This window comes from Callithrix jacchus, chromosome 9 (assembly GCF_049354715.1).
Source record: "Callithrix jacchus isolate 240 chromosome 9, calJac240_pri, whole genome shotgun sequence".
NCBI classification, from domain to species: Eukaryota; Metazoa; Chordata; class Mammalia; order Primates; family Cebidae; genus Callithrix; species Callithrix jacchus.
This window is the reverse complement of record NC_133510.1, coordinates 115,996,957-116,020,406: the sequence shown is the minus strand read 5'-3', so window position 1 is coordinate 116,020,406 and position 23,450 is coordinate 115,996,957.

Below are 23,450 nucleotides of genomic sequence, written 5' to 3'. Positions count from 1 at the left end.
ATTATAGCTCACTGCAGCCTCCAGGTCCTGGGTTCAAGTGATCCTCCTGCCTCAGCCTCCCAAGCAGCTGGGACCTATAGCATGCACTATCACTTGCAGCTAATTAATTTTTTTTTTTTTTTTGTAGAGATGTGGTGTTGCTCAGGCTGGTCTGGAATTCCTGGCCTCAAGCAATCGTCCTGCCTCGGCTTCCCAAAGCACTGGGATTACAGACATGAGCCTGGCTGTGTCTCTCTCTTAATGAAAAGACAGTCTTCCTAAAATCCCTTGGTAGAATTCCCCTTATGTTTAATTGGCCAGACTGGGTCATATGTCCACCTCCTGACCATGTACTGGCAAGAGGGCACAGGATGCCAGGAATGGCTTAGACCAAGCAAGACTCATCCTCTGGGACTGGGCGGAATTTGGGGAGCGAGGTAAAAAGCGGGAATGACTGCTGGGCAGGCAACCAACAGTATTGGTGCATAGTGAATGCTGGTTAAATGTTTGAGGAGGGAGCAAATGGAAGACTGAACCTTGGTAGAGAGGAAGGTCCCATAGAGGAAGGCACACGTGAAGGGTTGGCTTGGGCCTTCTTAGCATTGGGCTAATGGCTGGCTTGCCCAGTGCCCTTGAAGATGAACAGGCTGTCTGGAGCACTTCACCTTGTTAGGTAGATGGGGTGACCCAGTGGAGCAGAGGAAGTAGCCGTCACCAGCTGCTGTCCTCTGGGGCGTGACGATCTGATCCTGTCTCACGGCCTCCCAGCCTGGGCTCCAGCCAAGTGGCTGACACCTGGCCAGCCATCTGTCATCAACCCAGAAGCTGAGTCTGCAGGGGGACACCACAGAGGACACACCAGGAAACTTCCCCAGCAGAGCATGGGTGCAGGAGAGAGAAAGCGGGGAGGGCTCTTTATCCCAAAGCTAACACTTAGAAAGAGGTCAAGGAAATGCAGAAATGGACTAAAACATTTAATTCTCATTTAGAGCACGCTTTCCAAACCTTTACACAGTCATTCATTTGTTTAAGTCTCTGTACAGGCAAGGGAGGCAGAGCCCGCTCTCTCTCTTTTTTTTTTTTTTTTTTTTTTTGAGATAGAGTCTTGCTCTGTCACCCAGGCTGGAATGCAGTGGCATGATCTCGGCTCACTGCAACCTCTTCTCCTGGGTTCAAGCAATTCTCCTGCCTCAGCCTCCTGAGTAGCTGGCCTTACAGGCACGTACCACCACACCTGGCTAACTTTTGTATTTTTAGTAGAAACAGGTTTTCACCATGTTGGCCAGGCTGGTCTTGAACTCCTGGTCTCAAGTGATCTGCCCGCCTCAGCCTCCCAAAGTGCTGGGATTACAGGTTTGAGCCACCGTGCCTGGCCAACTCTCCTCATTTTATAGGGAGGCAGCGGAGATGAGAAAGTCAAAGGCCTTGCCCAAGGTCATCACGTGATTCTCTTCTTGCAGGTAGAACAAATGACCAAATCTCGCAGCTTAAAACAGCGCAGGTGTCTTATCTCACATTTCTGGAGCCCCAAAGTCAAGGTGCCAACAGGACTGGGTTCCCTCTGGAGGGTGCAGGGGGGATCTGTTTCCTTGCCTTTTTCCAGCTCCTAGGGGCTGCTCCAGTTCCCTCACTCTTTGGCGCCAGGAACCCTCCTTCATCTTCGCAGATGGCAGCCTCCTCCAGTCCCTTTCTTGGCTTCCGCTGTCACCGTTTTCATCACTCTGACCTTCTGCCTCCTCTTATAAGGACCTTCCCTCTTACAAAGACCTTTGTGATGACATTGGGCTCACTCGGATAATCCAGGATCATCTCCCTTCTCAAGACCCTTAACTCACATCTGCAGGACCCCTCTGCCGTATGTGCAGGTGTGGGGGTGAGGACGTGCACATCTTTGGGGGCCCTTATTCAGCCTATCGTGGCTACCTGGCTATGGACTGGCTGAGACCTTCCAAACCTCTTTATTGCTCCTCTGCTCCCAAACCCCTCACCTGCCTCACCAGGGCTGCAGTCTCTGAACAACTCTGTCTGAGATTGCATGCCTCCCTGGCAGCATTTTAGTGAATCCTGCACTTACCATTCTTAGTTAAGAAGTGAGCCTCTGGGCCCCAGAGTCTGGCTGTCTGAGTTGAGATCCTGGCTTCAATGCTTTGTGGCTGTGTGACCTTGGATAAGTTACTGTACCTCTCAGTGCCTTTGTTTTCTCATCTGTAAATGGGAGTGAGATAACAGATACCAGTCTTATAGGCATGGGGTGTGCGGATTAAGTGACATTATGACTGTTGAGTTCTTAGAACAATGCCTAATTCATAATGAGCTCAGTTAATATTAGCTAGCTTAACACAAACAAACAAACAAAATCGATTATTGGCCAGGTGCTGGCTCACACCTGTAATCCCAACACTTTGGGGGGCCAAGGTGAGTGGATCACTTGAGGTCAGGAGTTCGAGACCAGCCTGGGAAACATGGTGAAACCCCGTCTCTACTAAAAAATACAAAAATTAGCCAGATGTGGTGGTGCACATCTGTAGTCTCAGCTACAGGAGGCTGAGGTGGGAGAATCTCCTGAACCAGGGAGGTGGAGGTTGCAGTGAGCCGAGATCCTGCCACTGCACTCTAGCCAGGTGACCGAACCAGACTCTAAGCAAAAAAAAAAAAAAAAATTATTAAAAGCAGAATATTTTGTCATTTACCATCTACCAGGTTGTCTCACTGTCTTCTAGGCTTGGACTTTGAGGTCTGAGTGTGCCAGGACATTTAATGCCACCATAGACAAACCCTGGACTTGCAGTGGTGAAACACAATCGAGGCTTGCTTTTCACTCTTCTAAGGAGGAGGGCAGCCCTTCCCCAGAGAGAACACGTGGCCTCAGGGTCACTGTGGCAGGGCAGGGGAGCGGCGGGGCTGCTCCATTTCTCAACACCAGCTCTCCATTGCCTTACCTCCCAAAGTCACATGTCACTCTCGCTCCAGTTCCAGCCCAGGAACTAGGTCAGTGGAGGCAGGGATGCGGTGGTCAGTGCTGGGTGGGGAGCGTGGAGGCTGGGACAGAGGAATCACTAATGCAACCCCTGGAGTCAGGGAGGCTTCAGCGGGGAGGTGATGACCAACTCGAAGCTTAAACAGGAACTTGCCTAGGACGATCCTGGGTCTGGCCCTGGGATAAACCCTGCAGGAGGCTAAGATTTCAATATTCAGGGAAAGAAACAAAATCTGGATATCTAGAGACAGCTGCACTCCAACGCCCATTCCATCACTTCACAATAGCCAAGATATTGAAACAACCTGTGTTCATGGCAGATGATGGATAATGAAACTGTGGTATATATACACAGATGATTCAGCCTTACACAAAGGGACATTCTGCCATTTACAACGACCTTGATGAACTTGGAGGACATGATGCTAAGTGAAATAAACCAAACATGACAAGAAAAACACTGCAGGCTTTCACTCGTAAGTGAAATCTAAAAGACTCAAATTCATAGATGCAGAGAGTGAAAGGGCAGTATCTGGATTATCTTGAGATGGGAAATGATCTGGAGAAAGAAGGATGCGGCAGAGCTGGGTGATTCATTGAGGATTTGGCGGACCCAGGAGACTTTACCCTGACACGTTCAGATCCCAAGGTACTAGCCTAGAAGACAGCGAAGAACCTCTTGGCTGGGGTTCTCAACCTGGGGGCCACAGACTCCTTTGAACTTGGATGGGGAAGTTCATTAACCATGAACTGAAAGACAGCATCTCCTTCTACTATGAACATAGGCAACAAACCACAGGGGTGTGAGTAGTGTCTGACTGTGTCATGGAGAGAATCCTATAGTTTCCGATCACATTTCACCTGTTGGTGCTGTCTCAAAATATATTGCTTTTACTCAGCACTGCTTTGAAATCATGACAGTAATTAGGCTGGGATCTTCATTTTATTTTACTGTTTTTTGAGATGGAGTCTCACTCTGTTGCCCAGGCCAGAGTGCAGTGGCACGATCTTGGCTCACTGCAACCTCCGCCTCTTGGGTCCAAGCCATTCTCCTGCCTCAGCCTCCCCAGTAGCTGGGATTACAGGCATGCGCCTGCAAACTTGGCTAATTTTTGTATTTTTAGTAGAGATGGGGTTTCACTATGTTGGTCAGGCTAGTCTCGAACTCCTGACCTCAGGTGATCCACCAGCCTTGGCCTCCCAAAATGCTGGGATTAACAGAGGTGAGCCACCTCACCCAGCCTATTTTAACACAGCCTGAGTTAATTGTAGCTAGAGAAGAATGCCCCCAAGAACCTGTAACTGAGGAGTCTCTATGGGATCCACCAGGCTTTGGGCAGCCCTGGTGCAGTGGACTTCATGTCTGTGTCTCCCCGACCCCTGAATTTATATGTTGAACTCCTAACACACAATGCGATGGTGTGAGGAGGTGGGGCCTTTGGGAGATGATTAAGCCATGTGGGTGGGGCCCTTATGAATGGGATTAGTGCTGTTATCAAAGGAACCGTGGAAAGCTTCCTTGCCCCTTCAGCCATGTGAAGACCCAGAGAGAAGACAGCTGCCTATGAACCAGGAAGAAGGCTTTCGTCAGACACCAAACCTGCAGACGCCTTGATCCTGTACTTGCCAGCCTCCAGAGCTATCAGCAATAACTTTCTGTGGTTTCTAAGCCACCCAGTCTATGTATTTTGTATGGCAGTCCTGAAAGTTACCCTGTGGGTGAGGGTCTTTATCCAGGTCTTAAATCAGCATGACTGCAATGGGAGGCACCCAGCCCGGGTGGGGAGGCTGCACCCCAGCTTCAGGGTTCAGTGGGAAGACTTTTGGGGCTTTTCAACATTCAAGGGATAACAGCTTTTTCTTCTTTCTTCTCTCCTTCCTTCCTTCCCTCTCTCCCTCCCTCTTTCTTCTTTCTTTCTTTCTTTCTTTCTTTCTTTCTTTCTTTCTTTCTTTCTTTCTTTCTTTCTCTCTCTCTCTCTCTCTCTCTCTCTCTTTCTTTCTTTCTTTCTTTCTTTCTTTCTTTCTTTCTCTCTCTCTCTCTTTCCCTCCCTCCCTCCCTCCCTCCCTCCCTCCCTCCCTCCCTCCCTCCCTCCCTCCCTTCCTTCCTTCCTTCCTTCCTTCCTTCCTTCCTTCCTTCCTTCCTTCCTTCCTTCTTTCTCTTTCTTTCTTTCCTTCTTTCTTTTCTTTTCTTTTTGACAGTCACTCTATCACCCAGGCTGGAATGCAGTGGTGTGATCTCAGCTCACCGCAACCTCCGCCTCCCAAGTTCAAGTGATTCTCCTACCTCAGCCTCCTGAGTAGCTGGGACTACAAACATGCACCACCACGGGCAGCTAATTTGTGTATTTTTAGTAGAGATGGGGTTTCACCATGTTAGCTATGTTGGTCTCGAATTCCTGGCCTCAAGTGATCCGCCTGCCTCCACCTCCTAAAGTACTGGGATTACAGGTGCAAGCCCCCACGCTGGGTCAACACTTTTGTTTTTGATTATCCATGGCCATTATAACCTGATCTCTGTGCAAAGTGACATCTTAGCTGGGGGTGTCCTACCCAAAACCAGGTTTCTAGGAGTCCATAGAGTTACATAATTAAAAGCGTAGGATCTGGGGGCTGAGGGGGCTCAGGGTAGAATTCTGCCAGGCTGCTCGCTTGTGCAGGCTGTTTGGGCGAGGGCCTCAGTTTCCCTATTTATAAAATGTGAATAATGGTATTCAACTTTGAGGTCAGTTTGGAGGTGTTCAGGCCTATGAGACACTTAACTCAGGTCTTGGCCCACGGGAAGTGAGTGTCCGGTAAATAGTGGCTGCTCTTGTCACCTTCACCTGGGCCAGATCAGGGCCCGCAGTGGGTTCCTTCTTCCCCCTGGCCATCCCTCTTCACTCAGCCTGCAGTGAGCAGTAGTGCCGGCTTCCAGGGGAAGCTGTCTCAGTCTTCCAAATTAAGCTGGACAGTGAGGTGTGCTTTGCCTGTCAGTGGGGACATCAGGACTCAGAGCAGCTTTGAAATAGCAGGGCCAGGCAGTGCCCCTGGAATGAGGTTTGCTAATGAAGTTTCTGCCTTGGCTCTGGGCCTGTCTGAACTGTTGACTGCAGAATTGGAGGACGTGGAGATGGGAGGAGGGAGAAGAAGGACTGTGAGCCTTTAGTCACATGCAGGAGGAGGCAGGTAGAAGACAGTGAGGCTCCCAGCGCCCAGGTGAGTCGAGATCCCAAATCTCATACAGTGAGTGTTCCAGGGCATAGGCATGGGAATACTTTCGGATCAAGACCTGGGCAGTGACCTTGGGTAAGAGAGCTGCTCTGAGCCTCAGTCAGATGAAGATGAAAATATCTACCTCATAGGCAAGGATCCAATGAGGATGAATGAAAACTTGGGGCTGAGCACACAGAAAACTGTGTGTGAGCTACTTTTGTTCTCTCTGCCTTGGTTGGACAGGATGCCCAGGGCTGAGCCTAGCTTGACCTCAGATGAGTGAAGAGAAAGATGGGGATGCAACCCAGTATATTTAGTCCAACAGGATTTCCCAAGAGCCCTTAAAAAGAGTTATGGGTTGGGCGTGGTGGCTCACGCCTAAAATCCCAGCACTTTGGGAGGCCGCGGCAGGTGGATCACCTGAGGTCAGGAGTTAGAGACCAGCCTGGCCACCATGGCGAAAACTGTCTCTAATAAAAACAAAAAATTATCCTGGTGTGATGGTGGGCACCTGTAATCCCAGCTACTGGGGAGGCTGAGGCAGGAGAATTGCTTGAACCCAGGAGGCGGAGGTTGCGGTGAGCTGAGAACTCACCATTGTACTCCAGCCTGGGCAACAGAGCGAGACTCTGTCTCAAAAAAAAAAAAAGTTATGAGCTAACATTTGGTTTGACCTGGGCCTGAGAAATTTGGTTGGGTGGGGGTGCAGGCTGGGGAGAAGCACGGAGTGTGTGCCCCAAAGGATGCTGGTATTAGGGTGAGGACAGGTGGGTTTGGTGGCAGCAGGAGGCAGGCCTGGATGTGGGCGGGTGCTGGCTTTGTATGGGCTGCTCACTGAGTGATGGAGGACATACGCCGGTGCCTCTGCACCGCCACACTTAGCATGTGGGGTTGCACGCACATCACCTTGTCCTTGTTAAATGGCTGTTGCAGCTAAAGACTTGATATTGTATTTAAGGGCAAGTAAGGGGAACTGGGGTGATGGCGGCTGGGGTGTTCCTTTTATCCGGAAAGCAAAAACTCGCCACTAGCCTCCTAACAGATTTCCCCCTCAGCCCCATCCGTCAGCATCGGGATCCAGCGCAAGGCCCCGTCAGCTATGAAGGACTCTGGGAAGAGCATCAAGTTTTCAGCCCCTGCTGTGAGAAGCAGCAGGGAGAAGGGCGTGGGAATTGTTGTGGGGCCCATCAGTTGATTGTGTCCTCCTCAGCTATGTGAACCCCTTTGGGACCTGAGGGCCGCCCACCTCTTCTCTCTTCTGAATTTCTCCATGAACACTCTAGTTTTTAGCTTACCAGGAACATCCTCCTAGGTGTGTCGCACAGATCCCTTCACTCAGAAGTGCACTTAGTTAAATGCTCTGGTGGTATAGCCTCAACACTTTTTTTTCTCTTGAGACAGTCTTGCTCTATCACCCAGGCTGGAGTGCAGCTGTACAGTCATGGCTCACTGCAGCCTCAATCTCCTGGGCTCAAGTGATCCTCCCTCCTACACCTCCTACTTAGCTGGGACTACAGACTCATGCCACCACAGCCACCTAAATTGTTAAATTGTTTGTAGAGATGGGGTCTCACTATGTTGCCCAGGCTGATCTCCTCAAGTGATCCTCCCACCTTGGCCTCTCAAAGTGCTGGGATTATAAGTGTGAGCCTGACCAGTCTTGAAATTCTTAAGACTTTTTCAACAAGGGGTCCTGCATTCTTATTTGGCCTCACAAATCATGGAGTTGGCCTTGTCTACTGCTCATGGTGCTATAGCAACTTTTCCTACAAGGCCAGAGGCTCTTGGTTTCCCATATGTTTATGATCTTAGGGAAACAAAAGACCTCAAGATGCAAAATCATTCACCAGGGAGCAGACCATCATGGGATTAGACTGCATTCAACATTCCTCCTGACTCAGTAGAGGTATGTATGTGTGTGCTCAGCTTGGGTCTTTCTTTTTTTTCCTTTCCCCTCCCCTCGCCCCCTCCCCTCCCCTCCCCTCCCCTCCCCTCCCCTCCCCTCCCCCTCCCTTCCCTTCCCCTCCCCCTCCCTTCCCTTCCCCTCCCCTCCCTTCCCTTCCCTTCCCTTCCCTTCCCTTCCCTTCCCTTCCCTTCCCTTCCCTTCCCTTCCTCCTTTCCTCCCTGCCTTCCTTTCCTTCCTCCCTTCCTTCTTTCCTTCTTTCTTTCTTTCTCTTTCTTATTTCTTTGCTTTCCTTTTTTCTTTCTTTTTTGACAGAGTTTCACTCTTGTTGCCCAGGCTGAGAGCAATGACATGATATTGGTTCACCACAACCTCCGCTTCCAGGTTCAAGGAATTCTCCTGCCTCAGTCTCCCGAATAGTTTGGATTACAGGTGCGCGCCACCATGCCTGGTGAATTTTTGTATTTTTAATAGAGATGAGGTTTCTCCATGTTGGTCAGGCTGTTCTCGAATTCCCAGCCTCAGGTGATCTGCCTGCCTTGGGCTCCGAAAGTGCTGGGATTACAGGCACGAGCCACCTTGCCTGATCTAGTTTGGGTGTTTCTAAGTGAAGGATATGATTTTTTGGGGGGAAGAAGAAAATGAAGACTCGATTTTATTTCTGTTTTAAGAGTTAGTAATTAATTGGAACATAATGTAAAATATGTTAAATGTCATAAAAATATGCTTATTTTCTTTGTTTTGTGAGACAAGGTCTCACTCTGTCACCCAGGCTGGAGTGGCAGTGACATGACTGTGGCTCACTGCAGCCTTGACCTCCTGTGCTCAAGCAATGCTTCCACCTCAGCCTTCTGAGTAGTTGCAACTACAGGTGTGGCCCATCATGTTTAGCTAATTTTTATAGGTTTTTGTTTTGTTTTGTAGAGATAGGGTTTTGCCATGTTGCCCAGGCTGGTCTTGAACTCTGGGCTCAAGCTATTCTCCTGCCTCTACCTCCCAAAATGCTGGGATTACAGGCATGAGCCACCATGCCCAGCCCGTTATTTTTCAAGATAGCTCCACAATCAATCCTGTTCTCTTACTCCCATTTATTATGACATTTTCATTTTTGTGGGTTCTTTAAGTGGTCTTTCCCATTTCTATTTTTTAAATTGTTTTTATGGTGGTAAAATATATATAACATAAGATTTGTGATTTTAATTTTTTAAACATATAATTCAATGGAATGAATCCATGTTCACAATGCCATGTAACCACTGCTTCTACCTATTTAGAAAACTTTTCCATTATCTCAAACATAAACATCATACCCGTTATGCAGTAATGCCTCATTATTCCTTCCCCCTGACCCTGGTAACCCCTAATCTACTATTTGTCTGCATGATTTCTGAATTTGAAATTATGCAGTATTTTTTCATGTCTGGCTTCTTTAAATTAGTACTATTGGTTTTTTTTTGAGACAGGGTCTCGCTCTGTTGCCCAGGCTGGAGTGCAGTGGTGCGATCACAGCTCACTCCAGTCTTGACTTTCTGAGCTCAAGGCATCCTCCTGCCTCAGCCTCCTGCGTAGCTGGGACTGCAGGTGCTTGCCACCATGTCTGGCTTATTTTTTTATTTTTATTTTTGGAGATATATGGTCTTGCCATGTTGTGAGGCTGGTCTTGAACTCCTGGGATCAAGCAAACCTCTTGCCTTGGCCTCCCAAAGTGCTGGGATTACAAGTGTGAGCCACCACACTCAGTCTTAGCACCATGTTTTTGAGGTCCATGTTGCAGCCTGTATCAGAACATCATTATTTTTACAGCTGAATCATACTCCATTGTGTTATGTACCACATTGTGTTTAGCCATTCATCTGTGAATGGACACTTCTACCTTTAGGCTATTGTGAAGAGCACGCTATGAGCATTTGCACACAAACATCTGTTTAAGTCCTTGTTTTTAACTTTTTGGGGTCTACAGTCATGAATTTGCTGGATCACATGGAAATTCTATGTTTAACTTTTTGAGGAATGACTAATGTGTTTCTACATTGGCTGCACCATTTTCACTTCTCACCAACAATGTACAGTAGTTCCAATTTCTTCACATCTTCTCCAACAACTGTTATTTTTCATTTTAAAAATTATATCCAGCTGGGCACAGTGGCTCACACCTGTAACTCCAGCACTTCGGGAGGGTGAGGTAGGCAGATCACCTGAGGTCAGGAGTTTGAGACCAGCCTGGCCAATGTGGTGAAACCCTGTCTCTACTAAAACTACAAAAATTAGCCAGGTGTGATGGCATTAGCCAGGTGTAGTGGCACACACCTGTAATCCCAGCTACATGGGAGGCTGAGGTATGAGAATGACTTGAACCTGGGAGGCAGAGGTTGCAGTGAGCTGAGATCACACCACTGCATTTCAGCCTGGGTGACAGAGCAAGACTCCATCTCAAAAAAAAAAAAAATTTACAGTCATCCTAATGGATATGAAGTGGTATCTCATTATGGTTCTGATTCGTATTTCTCTAATGACTAATGACATTGGGCATCTTTTCCTAAACCTATTAGCCATTTGCATATTTTCTTTAGAGAAGTGTCTATCCAGGTCCTTTGCTCATTTTTGAATTGCAGTTTTGTCTGTTATTGCTAAGTTATACTCCTTTATAAATTCTGGATATTAAATCTTTAATTTGCAGATATTTTTATTCCATTCTGTGGGTTGTCTTTTCAATGCTTTTAATAGTGATGCAGGACAGGCAAGCCCCAAAACTAGGACTTAGCCCTGGAGGGTTCTTGGCTTTGTCCAGTTTGTTTGTCCATTTTCACACTGCTGATGAAGACATACCCAAGACCGGGCAATTTACAAAAGAAAGAGGTTAATGGAGCATTCACAGTTCCACGTGGCTGGGGAGGCCTCACAATCATGGTGGAAGGCAAGGAGGAGCAAGTCACATCTTACATGGATGGCAGCAGGCAAAGAGAGAGCTCGTGCAGGGGAATTCCTCGTTTTAAAATGGTTAGATCTTGTGAGATTTATTCACTATCATGAGAACAGCACAAGAAAGACCCGCCCCCATGATTCAATTACATCCCACTGGATCCCTGCCATGACATATGAGATTGTGGGAGTTACAATTTAAGATGAGATTTGGGTGGGGACACAACCAAACCATATCACCCAGGAAAGAATTCAAGGGAGAGCTAGTGGTGTTAAACTTCAACTGTTATTGAGGCAGTGGTGTACAGTAGCAGCAGAGTGCTGCTCCTCGCAGAGTAGGGCTACCCCATAGTCAGTGTGCCCAGAGTGGCAGCTCAGAGACAGTTCTTCAGTTAAACTTATACCCACGTCTAATTATATGAAAATTAAGGGGTTGTTTATGGAGTCATTTCTAGGATGAGGGTGGTAACTTCTGGGTTGCCAGGCCATTGCCATGAGACGGGACAGTAACACTGGAGTGTTGCCATGGTAATGGTAAACTGACATGGCACACTAGTGGGTGTGTCTTATAGAAAGCTGCTTCTGCCCCAGACCTGTTATAGCTATTCCTCAATTTGGTACAGTGTCTGAGCCCTGCTTCCAGAGTCAAGACCCATCCCCTACCTTGCTAGTATCCTTTAATGTACAAAAGTTTGTAATCTTCGTAAATTCTAATTTTTTTGTTATTGCCTGTGCTTTTAATATCATTTAAAGAAATCCCAGGTCATGTAGAATTTCCTCTATGTATTCTCCTAAGAATTTCATAGTTTTAGCTTTTAAAATTTAGGTATTTGATTTATTTTGAATTAATTTTTGATTATAGTGTATGGTAAGGATCCAAATTCATTCTTCTGGGTATGGATATTCAGTTTTCCCAGTATTATTTGTTGAAGAGAGCATTCTTTTCCCATTGAATGGTCTTGGCACCCTTACTGAAAATCAACTGACCATAGATGTGAGGGCTTATTTCTGGGTTCTCTGTTCTCTATCTGTCTTGTGTGAGTGCCATGTTGTTCTTGATTACTATACTGTAGCTGTGTATCAAGTCTTGACACAGAATTTTTAGGAATCAGAACAGGCAACGTTTTTACAAAAAGACTGTTTTGGCTATTCTGGTTCCTCTATATTCTGTATTTTAGGATGAGTTTTTCCATTTTGGCAAAAACTACGATTGGGATTTTTTTTTTTTTTTTTTTTTTTTTTTTGAGACGGAGTTTCGCTCTTGTTACCCAGGCTGGAGTGCAATGGCGCAATCTCGGCTCACTGCAACCTCCGCCTCCTGGGTTCAGGCAATTCTCCTGCCTCAGCCTCCCCAGTAGCTGGGATTACAGGCACGCGCCACCATGCCCAGCTAATTTTTTGTATTTTTAGTAGAGACGGGGTTTCACCACGTTGACCAGGATGGTCTCGATCTCTCGACCTCGTGATCCACCCGCCTCGGCCTCCCAAAGTGCTGGGATTACAGGCTTGAGCCACCGCGCCCGGCCTACGATTGGGATTTTGATAGGGATTGCATTGACTCTGTGTTGCTTTGGGTAGTATTGCTATCTTAACAACAGTGAGTCTTCCAATCTGTGAATAACATCGCTCCATTTATTTTTAAGGACCTTATTAACATCTTAGGAGGCAATTCTTGAAGATGGGACTGCCTTCAGAACCCCAAGATGTGAATCCATAATGGTCAAATTTGAGGTTCACAAGGAAGACCTGTTTTTCGAATACATAGCACAGAATGATCGCAGAAATATCACAGTGGGTTAATTTGGTAGAGCCTGTCCCATGTCCCTGAATTTGTAGGAAGCCAAATTAGAAGAATAAATGTTGTTTCTGAGCCTTTGGTTAGCTTATCCTTCTCTACTCCTAGTGAGTAGTGAATGCACAGTATGTGGAAACACTCAAGTGCTTACAGATGCCCTGGTTACATGGATCAAAACTCAGAACAGACCTCCCTTCCCTAATCACATTACTGTGGCTTTAACTGTACTTAACCATATTCTAGGATTTTTCTGCTTCCTGCTCAGCCTAATTTAATTCTCTCAAATACTACAAGATGGCAGCAAGAGCAGAGCCACCCTGAGCCGAGAGTGCAGGTGTAGAAGAAACAATCAGGCACAAAGAGAGAAAAGGAGGGAGATGGGGGTAGGAGATGGAGAGAGAGAGGAGGATGAGGTGTGAGCAGGACAGACGGCCACCCTGCGGACTTGCATACTTGGCGGGCCTGGGATACTGAGCACGGGTGTGAAACCGCTCTTTGCAAGTAGATTGACACGCTTGAAGTAAGATGACACACAAAACTGTTTGAAAACCAGTATTTTCCTTTAGTAGTGAGAATAGAGGAAGAAAGGGGAAATTAGGGAAAGCAAAGAACTTCTCTCTCTTCCTCCCACGCTACAGGTGGGAGCCACTGTGCCTGGCCTCCTATTTTTTTTTTTTTTTTAATCCATAGTAGCATCAAAGTTTTCATGGTTTTAGTGAAGTAGTTTTTGGGAGGCAAGGAGGCTGAGTGGTTTGCCCAAGTGGTTCAAAGCTCAGAAAGTTTAAGCCCTTGGCCCTGGGGCTCCTCTGACATCTCTGAGCTCCGGCGTGATGATAGATGGAGGCACCATTGTCTTCTCATTGTGATCAAAGAGGGCACCTTTCCGCTTCACCCCTTCTCACTGTGTTTGCTCATCCTGCCCAGCTGGCCCAGAGCAGTTAACAATCTTGTTACATTCAGTGCTGTTTTCTTTCTGATTAGGCTATTACAATGAAAGACAAAATTAAGCTCATTTTCCTATTGCATCATTATTGTATAAAATGAAATTTTAATAGTGGTTTAAAACACTTTTACAGATTACTATCCAGTTCTCTTCTTCTGCACTTAACATTTTAGCACTAGGAGGGAACTTAGGTATCCTGTAATATAACACTCTCATTTTAGAAACTAGATCATGGAGGCCAAGAGGGTATAAGTTCAAGAGATCTATTGTACAACACGGTGACCATACTGAATAACAATGTATTGTATACTTGAAAATTGCTCAGAGTAGATTTTAAGTGTTCTCACCACAAAAAGAATAAATATGTGTATTAGTCTGTTCTTACACTGCTATAAAGAACTACTTGAGATTGGATAATTTACGAAGAAAAGGAGTTTGTCTCACAGTTCTACAGGCTGTACAGGAAGCACGGCTGGGAGGCCTTGGGAAACCTACAATCATGGCAGAAGGGGAAGGGGAAGCAAGCACATCTTTCCATGGTGGAGCAGAGACAGAGCGCGAAGTGGGAGGCGCTACGCACTTTCAACCAACCAGATCTCATGAGAACTCACTCACTGTCTCGACAACAGCAAGGGGGAAATCCTCCCCCATGACCCAATCGCCTTCCACCAGGCCTCTTCTCTGACATGGGAATTATAATTTGACATGAGATTTGAGTGAGGACACAGAGCCAAACCATATCAGTATGTGAGGAAATGCTTGTGTTCAATAGTTCGATTTAGGATTCCACAATGTATACATATTTGAAAACATCATGGTGTACATCATAAATATACACAGTTCGTCTTTGTCAGTTAAAAAAATGGAGGCCAAGATTCTTTATGGCAGAATGGGAACTCCTGTCTGCACCCAACCATTCCCTTGGTTACTGAGGCCCAGCAGATGAAAACTTCTTCAACTCCATCGACCTTACTGGCTGTCCTGCTGAATTGAGTTCTTCTAAAGCTTGATTTCCTGGGAGGTGCTACTCACCCCTGAAGAGCACGGGGCGGTTGGGGGGGAGGCAGGGAAATGTCTGCAGCACTAGTTAAAAAGGCTGAATTATTTAATTTGGAAGCGTTTGTACAAATCTAGGTAACAGAAGACCAACCTAGAGAAGTGGACAAAGGACACGGGCAGGTGGTTATTAGAAAGGTAATGCAAATAGGCGGTGACTGAAAAGCATGCTGGACACAGATCTTAGAGGCAATGAAGAGACTGTAATGCAAATAGGCGGTGACTCTGAAAAGCATGCTGGACACAGATCTTAGAGGCAATGAAGAAACTGTAACATTCTGACTTTTCTTGTGTGAAATATGGCAAACATACATAAAAATACAGGAACACAAATGGACAGATTAGCAAATGCTAATAACGTGCTTAAAAGAACCACTTTACTCCCCACCTACTCAGTGACCACTGCCCAGTAATAAGCATCTGATTTCTATCACCAGAAAGTAGTTTTCTTATTCTTGAACTTTCCATAAATGCAATTCTGCTGCCTGTACTCATTTGTGTCTGGCTGCTTGTACTCAATGTTAAGCCTGCAAAGTTCATTCATGCTGTTCCATATTCTTGATATTTGTTCCTCTTGTTTTGCTAGGTAGTATTCCATTGCATGTATTTGCCACAATTTATTTCTGTGTTCCTCTGTTGTTGAAACATTTGGGTCATTTTTAGTTTTTGACCCTTATAAATAAGAGTTCCTAAGAACATGTGAGTGCAAATTAAAAAAATATATTGTATTGATCCGCTCTTGTATTGCTCTAAAGGAATACCTGAGACTGGGTAATTTATAAAGAAAAGACGTTTAATTGGCTCACAGTTCTGCAGGCTGTACAGGAAACTTAGTAGCTTTTGCTTCTGGGGAGGCCCCAGGAAGATTCCAATCATGGTGGAAGGCAAAGGGGAGTGAGGCGTCTCACATGGTGGGAGCGGGAGCAAGACAGTGGAGGTGCTAAATGCGTTTAAATAACCAGATCTTTCAAGAACTCACTCACTCTCATGAGAACAGCACCAAGGGAATGGTGCTAAACCATACATGAGAAACACCTCCATGATCTAATCACCTCCCAGCAGGCCCCACCTCCATCACTGGGGATTACAATTCGACATGAGATTTGGATGGGGACACAGATCCAAACCATATCGGATATATATTCTCACTGGGTATATACCTTAGGAACAGGTCCTTATGAGGAAGGCAGTGGGGCTGGGAAGGGGATTGTCAAAGCCAGAGATATAAGGAAGAGAAAGCAATGAGACCGTGGAGGCAGAGACTAGCAATTGCAGCTGTAAGCTGAGGAATGCAGGTGACCTCAAGAAGGTGTAACAGGCAAAGAATGGATCTCTCCTAGAACTTCTAGCAGGAAGCAGCTCTACTGACACCTTGGTTTCACTGCAAACAGGCAGTGGATCTCCAAAGAGCATGCTAGACACAGATCTCAGAGGTAATGAACGCCAAGGAGGCCCATTTCAGACTTCTGATCTCCAGAACTATAATAGAATACATATATTTTTGTTTTAAGCCACTGACTTTCTGGTAATTTGTTACAGCAGCTGTAGGAAAGAATCAAATTCCAGCTTGGATCAAACTCCAGGCTCCTATAAGCGCTGCAGCCTTGAATCAGTTCTGCAACTGCCAAGACCCTTTCTCGCTCTGCAAAATGTGAATCCATTAAGAGTATGTTAGAAGCATCAAATGTCAGTGTTTAGAAGTTGGCATTTAATCAGTAGGTGTTGAAAGATGTTGTTCTTTTTTTTCTGACATGAGCATTGTGTTTGCAGGAGAAAAACTGCTCAGTGAAGGAAGAGGCAGGGCACGGAGGAAGAAGAATGGGATGAATTTTATCTTACTCATTTCCTGGAGGAATTTTGAGAAACAGAGATGAAGGTGGGTCCTCATTCCTAATTCACCAGCAGGCTGCTAGGCCAGCAATTGGGTGTGACTGTTCCTGCCCAGGGAGCTGTGGTGGCAACCATGTCCCGGGAGCCCCACATCCCCAGAGCTCCAGGTATATTGTGGCTTTGAGGTTTTATTTATATTTTTAGTTTTTGTAGTTTTTTTCTTTCTTTCTTTCTTTTTTTTTTTTTTCAAGAAGGAGTTTCCCTCTCGTTGCCCAGGCTGCAGTCCACTGGCGTGATCTCAGCAACCTCTGCCTCCTGGGTTCAAGTGATTCTCCTGTCTCAGCTTGCAGAGTAGCTGATATTACAGGCATGTGCCAGCATGCCTGGCTAATTTTTGGTTTTTAGTAGAGATGGGGTTTCTCCATCTTGGTCAGGCTGGTCTAGAACTCCCAGCCTCAGGTGATCTGCTTGCCTTGGCCTCCCAAAGTGCTGGGATTACAGGCCTAAGCCACCAAGCCCGACTTTTTTTTGATGGAGTCATGGTCTGTTGTCTAGGCTGGAGGCTGGAGTGCAATGGTATGATCTGGGTTCACTACAACTCCATCTCCTGGGTTCAAGTGATTCTCCTGGCTCAGCCTCCAGAGTAGCTGGGATACAGGCACCTGCCATAAGGCCTATCTAATTTTTGTATTTTTAGTAGAGATGGGTTTCACCATGTTGGCCAGGCTGGTCTCAAACTCCTGACCTCAGGTGATCTGCCCACCTTGGCCTCTCAAAGTGCTGGGATTATAAGCGTGAGCCACAACGCCCGGCTAATTTTTTGTAAATTTTTTTCTAAGGTACTTTTATTGTAGCATATTATAGTTTCAGGCCTCCTGGCACTGGGATTGTGGAGTGGGCTACCGTTTTCCTCCTCTTCCTCTCCAGGGCACACAGACTGCCTGGATGGGGGAGGAAGAGAGGGGAGAGGAGAAAGAGAAGGGATTTAGGAGATCTTTGGAGAGTGTGACACAGGTTGGGGCAATTGAAACCCCAGGTGTCAGTCATTGGATCTGCTCTTTTCCTTTCTTTCTTTCTTAGAGACAGAGTCCTGCTCTGTCGGCCAGGCTGGAGTGCAGTGGGTTGATCAGAGCTCACTGCAGCCTTGAGCTCCTGACCTCAAGCCATCCTCCTGCCTCAGCCTCCCAAAGCACTGGGATTATAGGTGTAAGCCACTGCCCGGCCCAGGCCTGTTCTCTGTTTACGCTCACTTTCCGGGTTCTCTCCAGTGTCATGGTTTAAATACCAGCTGCTCACCAATGCCCAGTCATATGGTTTGGCTCTGTGTCCCCATCCAAATCTCAGCTTGCACTGTAATAATCCGCATATGTCAAAGACTGGACGAGGTGGAGATAATGGAACCATGGGGGCAGTTCTTCTTATGCTGTTCTCGTGATCCTGAGTGAGTTCTCACGAGACCAGATGATTTTATAAGGGGCTTCCTCCTCTGCTTGGCACTCATTCTCTGACGCCCTGTGAAGAGGTGCCTTCTGCCATGATTGTAAGTTTCCTGAGGCCTCCCCAGCTGTGCAGAACTGTGAGTCAATTAAACTGCTTTTCTTTATAAATTACCCAGTCTCAGGTGTGTTTTTATTATCAGCATGAGAACAGACTAATACACTCAGTGTGGTAGACTGAATAATTACCTCCCCCAAAATGTCCATGTCCTAATCCCCAGAACCTGTGAATATGTTAGCTTATATGGCATAAAGGACTCTGCAGATATGATTAAGAATTTTGCAGGGACAGACCATGTTGGTGGGTTTGATGTAATCCCGAGGGTCCTTATAAGAGGGAGATAAGATATAAGCATCAGTAGCAGATGTGATGAGGAAATCAAGAAGCTGGGGTGATGCCAGGAAGGGGCTGTAAATCAAGGAATGCAGGTGATTGCTTTGAGCCCCGCCAGGCTGAAATTCTGGAGGCTCTGGGGAGAATCCACTTCCAGACTCACTCTTGTGGGCAGAATTCTGTTCTACGTGGTTGTAGGGCAGACGACCCTGTCTCCACACTGGATATTGGCTGGGGCTGTTCTTAGCTTCTGGAGGGTGCCATGTTTCCAGATTCATGGCTCCCTTCATCTTCAAGCCAGTGACAGCAGCTCAGGTCTCTCTCCTGCCTCTTCTCCAGTGAATCTCTCTATCTTCAGCTGGGAAAGGTCTCTGCTTCTAAGGACTCATGTGATTAGTAGGTTGGTGCAAAAGTAATTGTGGTTTTTGCCATTGAAAGTAATGGCAAACCCTGTAATTACTTTTTCTTTTCTAAAAATTATTTATTATACTTTAAGTTCTGGGGTACATGTGCAGAACATGTAGGTTTGTTACATAGGTATATGTGTGCCATGGTGGTTTGCTGCATCCATCACCCTGTCATCTACATTAGGTATTTCTCCTAATGCTATCCCTCCCCAATCACCGCCCCCCGCTATCCCTCCCCTAGCCCTCCATGCTCCAACAGGCCCCAGTGATGTTCCCCTCCCTATGTCCATGTGTTCTCATTGTTCAACACCCACTTATGAGTGAGAACATGACCCAAAATGACTTCTGCACCAATATAATAGATTGGGCCCACCTGCATAATCCAGGAGCATCTCCCCATCTCCAGATCCATGGGACCTTAGTCACATCTGCAAATCCTCTTTGCTGTAAGGTAACATACTCACAAGTGCTGGGGATTAGCATATGGACATCTTTGGGGGGCTATTCCTCTGCTCTCCTGTACCCCTTCTTGCCTCCCATGGATATAGTGGCATTTTCTCTCCTGCCATCAGAAGGAATTGAACTTCAAGCTCATAGTGGTCACCTCCTGGCCACCCCAGTCTTCTATTAGCCTAGCCATCATCCTGGCCAAAACCTCCTTTGAGATGGACTCTCACTCTGTCACCCCAGGCTGGAGTGCAGTGGCACCATCTTGGCTCGCTGCAACCTCTGTCTCCTGGGTTCAAGTAATTATCGTGCCTCACCCTCCCAAGTAGCTAGGATTACTGGCATGCCACTATACCTGGCTATTTTTTTTTTTTTCCGAGACAAGAGTTTCGCTCTTGTTACCCAAGCTGGAGTGCAATGGTGCGATCTCGGCTCACCGCAACCTCCGCCTCCTGGGTTCAGGCAATTCTCCTGCCTCGGCCTCCTGAGTAGCTGGGATTACAGGCACCTGCCAGCATGCCCAGCTAATTTTTTTGTATTTTTAGTAGAGACGGGGTTTCACAATATTGACCAGGATGGTCTCGATCTCTTGACCTCGTGATCCACCCTCCTCGGCCTCCCAAAGTGCTGGGATTACAGGTGTGAGCCACTGCACCTGGCCAAAGGCCTTTTTACCTTGCTCTTTCAACTTTGGGATCTTTTCCCTTCTGGCCAGGACTTCAGTTAAGCCAGCCCTTTGTTAGCCTGTTTCTCCTGGCAGAGCCTTGGCAAAGGATCTCATTTTGTAACCACTCCTGCCCCCAAACTGAGCTTTTCCCCGTTTCCTGCTGATAACTCCCTGCCCCACCAACTGGAGCCCCACATCCTCATTCCCTCAGGAACATGACGAGTTCCCCTCTGCAATTCCCAGCCTGACCCTACAACCAAGGGACAGTGGCTTGGATATGGCACCTCTTTGAAGAACTCCATCTGAGATGAGCGTGCCGGACACCGTTGCTTGGATGGGACCGTCTCAATTGGGCTGAGTTGCTGGGATCCTCACTTCCTGCTCTCCTTGCCAGATTCTTCCCTCCAGCTCTACACAGCACTCCAGGGTACCCAGCCCAACTCACATAGGGGAGTGCCAGGCAAGGGAGAGCTTCCTTCCTCACCTTTCCCTTGTCTGAGGTTTCTCCCAGGCACTGGTGCCAGTGAATGGAACCAAGGATTGATAGTGTCTTACCTCCTCAGTTCTAACCAAGCTGAGCTGGAAGGAGGAGCCTCGGGTCAGAGCAGTCGAAGCCCTCCAGCATGCAGGCTCCTTTTACCCACCACCTTGCCCCACTGGGGACCTCATTCGTGGTCTGTTGCTCAAACTCTTCTCAAACTCCCCCCTGGGCCATTGGCCACTCTCTGTGCATGGTCCTGCCTCTAATCATTGCTTCCTTCCTTTAATGTAAGTGGGGAGCTGGTTGCTAGGGTAACCGGGGTAGAAATACAGGTCTGGGGTCTTGACCTTGAACTCTGCTTAATTGGATTCTTGTTAGGTTCTTGGCTCATTTCCCTTTTGTGGTTGGGAGAATGCACATCCCTCCACATTTTTATCCTGGTATCTTCATATTTTGTTGCTCTCCTTTTTTGAAGTCTGTCTGGCCTATACATTTTCTCTGGAATTTGCTAACTCAATTGCTTTTGTTTCTTATAGCCAATGTTGGTGCCAAATTAAAAAAAAAATCAATTTGGCAAGAACACATAATGGATTGTGCTGCATGCTTTGTACTGTTTCATGCCTGGAGGCAGCCCATAGTTGTCTGTTTCTCTCCTGCTAACACTGAGATTAAATTGTAGATTTGGTGCTAGGAATGGTGGCTCATGCCTGTAATCCCAGCACTTCGAGAGTCTGAGGTGAGAGGATTGCTTGAGATCAGGAGTTTGAGACCAGCTTGGGCAACATAGTGAAATCCCACCTCTACAAACAAATTTTAAAAATTAGCCAGGTGTTGTGGTGTGTACCTGTGGTCCCAGCTACACAGGAGGCTGAGGTGGGAGGATTATTTGAGTCTGGGAGATTGAGGCTGCAGTGAGCTGTGGTTGTGCTACTATACACCAGCCTGGGTAACAGAGTGAGAACTTGTCTCAAAAATAAAAATAAAAAAACGCTGAGGGTTTGGGAGGTGACATTCCTCCACCCCATTATTTCACTGGTCATATCCCCATCATTTCATCTAATGGTTTCACCCATTGATAATCTCTGCCTAAATCATTTATTTCATCATAGGTTGCAAAATTGAAGCTATCCTCATAGGGTTAATGTGAATTCTGGACAGAAATATTGTTGTAATTAAGCATTATTCATGATGCACTTTGGTCCACTTCCTTGTAACTGAAAGTCAGGAGCATTAGATACCGACCATTTACATCCCATTGTTCCTGTAGATAGGATCTCTGACATTAGAATCATAAGGCTTCTGGCCGGGCACAGTGGCTCATGCCTGTAATCCCAACACTTTGGGAAGCTGAGGCGGGTGGATCACCTGAGCTCAGGAGTTTAAGAGCAGCCTGGGTAACATGGTGAAACCCATGGACCTCATAAAATACAAAAATCAGCTGGGTGTGGTGGTGTGTGCCTGTAGTCCCAACTCAGGAGGCTGAGGCAGGAGGATTGCCTGAGCCTGGGAGATGGAGGTTGCAGTGAGCTGAGATCACACCACTGCACTCCAACCTGGGTGGCACAGCTAGACCCTGCCTCAAAAAAAAAAAAAAAGAAGAAGAAGAAGAAAAAATTATAAGGCTTCCGTTTAAGAATTGCTTAAGATGCTCTTCTGATCCTGAGTTCCATCAGAATAGCTGATGCCAACCAGTGTGACGACCTCAACAGAGGCAGAGTCAGTAGTACTTCAGAATACACTGTTCATCTCTCTGTCCCATGACTTCGCACTGCACTCTTCAACCCATCAACGATCTCCACTCTTTGGTACATTCCCAAGCCCTTAAAAACCCTAGCCCCCAACTCTTCGGGAGGCAGATTTGAGGTTTCTCCCATCTCCCCATCTGGCAGCCCTATACTTAAATCTCTTTGTCTGCCGAAACCTGGTGCCTCAGCCTATTGACTTGCTGTGTGCATTGGGCAACAAACCTATTATGGTTACGAAATGATGATGTTCCTAATTTGTCATCTTTTAAACATGTATTAAATGGAATTCTTCCATTAAAAAAAAGAATAAGGTTTCCTCATCAGTTATGGCTGCTCTTTTAATCCTGAAATACAGTTTGTATAAGAAAGGCCAGGTTTACTTATGGCCTGTTCAGGGCCATTTGTTGCCAGTTTTCCGAGAAAGGGTTGGTGTCCTAGTTCCAATAGTGACCCATGACTACATGTTTCTTGATTACTGTGAACTTTGATTCTCTTTGCTCTTAATGAATTTAAATGTCTGCTGAGTGCTGAGAAGACATTGATGAGAAAGACTGAAATGGTCCTGTTCTGTCTTTGTGTGACTTTGAGTGGCTCACCTTGTTCTTTATGGTCTTGCTCATCATACACATCTCACTTGGCATATGTTGTCAACTGCCCTTCATTCTCCTTCCTTCCTTCCTTCCTTCTCCCCCCTCGCTCCCTCCCCCCTCCCTCCCTCCCTCCCTCCCTCCCTCCCTCCCTCCCTCCCTTCCTTCCCTCCTTCCTTCCTTCCTTCCTTCCTTCCTTCCTTCCTTCCTTCCTTCCTTCCTTCCTTCCTTCCTTCAAGACAGAGTCTTGCTTTGTTGCCCAGGCTGGAATACAGTGGCGCAATCTCAGTTCACTGTAACCTCTACCTCCTGGGCTCAAGTAATTCTGCTCCATCAGCCCCCTGGGTAGCTGGAATTACAGGTGCCCGCCATCACATCCAGCTAATTTTTGGTATTTTTAGTAGAGATGGGGTTTCACCATGTTAGCCAGGCTGGTCTCGAACTCCTGACCCCAAGTGATCCACCTGCCTTGGCCTCCCAAAGTGCTGGGATTATCGGCATGAGCCACCATGCCTGGCCTTTCATTTGTCTTTAAGGATTTAGGGCTATGTGTTCCAATTCCTCCAGCCAAGTGCCATGAGGATGCCGGCAGTGTTTTATAGTTTCCTTTTCCTTGTTACCTGCCTACGTATCTAGTGCAAATTTGGGCATCCAGAAGGCCCTGGTAACTAGTTGTAGACTGAGTAGATGTG